This window comes from Palaemon carinicauda, chromosome 15 (assembly GCF_036898095.1).
Source record: "Palaemon carinicauda isolate YSFRI2023 chromosome 15, ASM3689809v2, whole genome shotgun sequence".
Classification (NCBI taxonomy): Eukaryota; Metazoa; Arthropoda; class Malacostraca; order Decapoda; family Palaemonidae; genus Palaemon; species Palaemon carinicauda.
This window is the reverse complement of record NC_090739.1, coordinates 93,297,315-93,302,326: the sequence shown is the minus strand read 5'-3', so window position 1 is coordinate 93,302,326 and position 5,012 is coordinate 93,297,315.

Here is a 5,012-nt window from a genome sequence, read left to right as displayed (position 1 = left end):
CTATACACACACACACACACACACACATATATATATATATATATATATATATATATATATATATATATATATATATATATATATAATTCGATAACTTATCGAAAATAGCAGACAACTTAAAAGCTAAGAAATCAGTGGTCTTTATAAAAAACGAAAGAAAAATAGCATTTGGGTCTACACCTCCATAAGCATCAACATCCATGAAGAGTGGCTTAATTCCATAGGACTTAAATGCTAAACTAGTTTGTTTAGCCTCAGAAAAAAAAAAAAAAAAAAAAAACAGGTATGAGGAAGATCTAGTTTCTCAATACTCTACTTACTTTCTGTTATGGTCAGCTATATCAAAACGTTATTATACAAAATCTCCTTTAATTTTTTATTCCCCAATTAATTAATTTATCATAGAAATTAGCAAATTAGTAACAGGTAAGAAAATAATACCCAGCAAACACACACACATTTATTTATTTATTTATATACGTATATACATATATATATATATATATATATATATATATATATATATATATATATATATATATATATATGTATATATATATATATATATATATATATATATATGTGTGTGTGTGTGTGTGTGTGTGTGTTTGTGTGTGTGTTTGTGTGTGTGTGTGTGTGTGCGCGTGGAAAGGTACCCCGTTCCTACTCTTCCCGTAAGCTGACTTTCGTTTTGACGTCCCGATTGCGTATCAATCTTTTAGGGGTCTGGATGACGGGCAACGAACTCTTTCCTCAGAGCATTTGTTTGACCAGTTTCTCTCCTCCTGCCGTTGCGCTTCTTGGTCGAATTTCTTTTGACGAACATCTTGAAGAAGTTTCATGACGACGGAACCCAATTGAACCATTGATCCTTTTGCAACTAAAATATCCTTTTAATAACGACCGTAAGAAGTCTCGTATCTCAAATTGTCTCTCCTGATGATGATGATTTAGATTGACCCGCCTATATACAAGGCGGACCTCGGGCCCTTGCGTTGGCTGCCCGTAAGGGGAACGGAGCGTTGGTTGTATCTTTTAAAAGCTGTTACTTGTGTTGGGTGACACGAACACTGACGACAGGCAGATGATGATGAGGCTGACACAAAATGACAACTGAAGCTGGTGCCCGAAGTTCAAATCCGAGGCGCCGTAAACCAAAAATCTCCGATCTCAAACCCTTTCCTTCGTTGGTCCTAGATAATTATTTTTCTTAGAAGAGCGTGCTAACAGGAAGACGTCCAATTAGAGTGTCTCTCCTTAGAAGTTCTTTCTTTTAGAGGGAAAAAAATTACTTCAGATTGAAGAATTTTAGCTTTCTCTGATCCTTCAATATTCTCTACTTCTGTGCAGTTTCCACCTTATTCTGCACAATACTTAATATTTGGATCTTCAACATAATATACTTTACTTTCTCATTTCAAATCTGCACAATCGTAAAGTGATCAACAAATAATAACTACTTTTCCTTTTGGGATTATTTATTTCTTCTCTCCAGTTCTCCTTCCTGTCTCCCTCTTCTTCTTGTATTTTCCGTCCGAATCTTTTCAAATAAATCCATTATTAGTCTTGAAGATTCTTGTTTAGCTTTTCATAACTGCCTTCCTGATTCCACTTGTCGTTGATTCCTTTTTGACGATGTATTTTGGTTTTCTTCCAAAGTCGCAGACTCAATAATTCTCTTAACTTCCACCAAAGCATTTTCTGCATCACCCAAATCTTGTTTCCTTTTTAATGACCTTAGAGGCAAGTCGGTGATAGAATCTTGCAAATTTAGGTTGATCAATGAAACGATGAAAACAATCTTTTTAACTTTTTTTAATATTCCTGCTCAAGACGCATGACAATTTCAAGTCGATTTGGGAATGCACCGGTATTTCATATTTCTCCTAATAGAGAGACTACGAATCTTTTGGAGCCCTGACAGGAAAGCATTCAACTTTCCTATTGATGACGAAAAACAAATTGGAGTCGAACAGCGAGTTGGGAAAATTTTGAAGACTATTTCGGATTTGGAGCCTATTTGGGATTTCTAAAAGGAATACCTCTCATTAGAGGTACTTCCTTTTTTAGAGAGAAAAAATAATTACATCATATTGAAGAATTTTAGATCTTTCTCTGATCCTTCAATATTCTCTACTTCTGTGCATTTTCCACCTTATTCTGCACAATATTTATTTTTGGATCTTCAACATTAGGGACTTTACTTTCTCCTTTCAAATCCGCCCTATCGTAAACTGATCAACAAATAATAACTAGTTCTCCTTTTCGGATTCTTTTTATTTCTTCTCTCCTGTTCTCCTTCTTGTCTCCCTCTTCTTCCTGTATTTACGTCCGAATCTTTTTCAAGTAAATTAGTTATTAGTCTTGAAGATTCTTGTCTTGCTTTTTATGACTGTCTTCCTGATTTCACTTGCCGTTGGTCTCTTTATGACGAGGTATTTTAGTTTTCTTTCAAAGTCGCACAATCAACACTTCTTTTAACTTTCATCAAAGCATTTTCTGCTAAACCCAAATGTTGTTTCCTTTTTAATAGCCTCATGGTGAGTCAGTGATAAAAGCTTGTAAATTTGCCTTGGTCAATAAAACAATCAAGACGATCTTTTTACCTTTTCTAACATTTTAAAATGAGACCAATGACAATTTGAAACTGATTTGGGAATGCACTTGTACTCCATATTTCTCCTAACACAGAGACTAAAGATCTTTTGGAGCTCCGACAGGAAACCATTCAACTTTCCTATTGATGTGGAAAGACAAATTGGAGTCGAACAAGGAGTTAGGGGAGTTTCGAAGACTGTTTTGGATTTTGGAGCCTGTTAAGAATTTCCAAAACTCCTTCATGTTTTTTAAAAATAAGCTAAATACAGGAACTCTATATTATTGGCTTGGCGAGCTGCCGGCTATCAGCTAGCCCAGAGGGCCTCCCCCTTCCCGATGGCTGGGCGGGGCTCCCCACTTCCCACTGTTAGGGCAAGGCTCCCCCCTTCCCGCTGGCATGGCGGGGCTTCCCACTTCTCGCTGGTTGGGAGGGCTCCCCCCTTCCCACTAACAGGGCGGGGTACCCCCCTTCCCGCTGGCAGGGCGCGACTCCCACCTTCCTGCTGGCAGGGCGGGGCTCCCCCCTTCCCGGTGGCCAGGCCGGTCTCCACCCTTCTCTTTGGAAGGGCGTGGCTTCCCCCTTCCCGCTGGCAGGGCGGAACTAACCCCTTCCCACTGGTAGGGATAGGCTCCCCCCTTTCTGCTGGCAGGACAGGGTTCCCCCTTCCCGCTGGCAAGGAGGGGCTCCCCCATTCCCGCAGGACGGGCTTGGTTTTCCCCTTCCTGGTGGCAAGGGACTGCACCCTTCTCCCTACCAGGGCGGAGCTCCCCACTTCCCACTGTCAGGGCGGGGTTTCCCCCTTTCCGCTGGCAGGGAGGGGCTTCTGCCTTCCCGCTGGCAGGACAGGGCTCCCCCCCCCTCTCCCACTGGCTCGGTGGGGATCCCTCCTTCCTGCTGGCAGGGCGGGGTGGCCCCTTTCCCGCTGGCAGGGTGGGGCTCCAGTTTTCCTGCGGGCAGGGTGGGACTCCCCTTTACTGCTAGCAGGGTGGGGCATCCCCCTTCCCACTGGCAGGGCAGGACTCCCCACCTTCCTGCTGGCAGGGTGGGTCTCACCCCTTTCCACTGGCAGGGCGGGTCTACCCCCTTTCCGCTGGCAGAACGGGTCTCCTCCTTCCTGCTGGAAGGGCACGGCTCCCTTTGGCTGAGCGTGGTTCCCCTCTTCCTGCTGCCAAGTAGGGGCTCCCCTCTTCCCGGGGCAGGGCTTCCCTCTTACCATGGCCAGGCAGGGCTCCCCCTTTCCCGCTGGCAGGGCGGGTCTCCCCCGTCCGGCTGGCAGGGCGGGGGTCCCACTTACCACTGGCAAGGCAGGGCTCCCCTTTTCGCAATGGAAGGGTGGTCTCCCTTCTTCCCGCAGGCAAGGCGGGACTCCCCCCTTCTCGCCGGCAGGGCGGGGCTCTCCCCTTCTACTGGCAGGGCGGGGTTCTCCCCTTCTCGCTGGCAAGGCAGGGCTCCACCGTTAATGCTGGAATGGCAGGGCTCCCCCATTCCAGCTGGCAGGGCGGGGCTCCCCCTTTCAGGCTGGCAGGGCGGGGCTCCCCCTTTCCGGGTGGCACAGCGGGTTCCCAGATTGAAATCTGAAAAATACTGTAATCAAATACATATATATATATATATATATATATATATATATATATATATATATATATATTCAAATAAGTCATATATTTTTGATACAACATTAATGTCTGGATTCTCTTAACGACCTCTTCTGACTGGCTGGGAGTCAAACTCTGGTCCAGGAAACTTGTATGAACATTGACATTCTACTTAGCCAAGTAGTATGTCAATGTTCATACAAGTTACTTGGATCAGGGTTTTGTCTTTATGTGACTTTGCCAGGGGCTCTGATTCAGAGGTTGTTAAGAGAATGCAGACATTAATATATAGAAAATATATGGCTTATTTGAATATGAAAAACACATCTAAATGTGCAAAATTTTTCATATATATATATATATATATATATATATATATATATATATATATATATATATATAATATATATATATATATATATATATATATATATATATATATATATATATATATATATATATATATATTTATATATACTGTATATATATATACATATATATATATATATATATATATATATATATATATATATATATGTGTGTGTGTGTGTGCGTGTGTGTGTGTGTTTATATACATATATATATATATATATATATATATATATATATATATATATATATATATATATATATATATATATATATATATATATATATATATATATATATACATATGTGTGTGTATATATATATTTATATATATACATACATATATATATATATATATATATATATATATATATATATATATATATATATATATATATATACATATATATATATATATATGCATATACATATATATACATACATAGTTG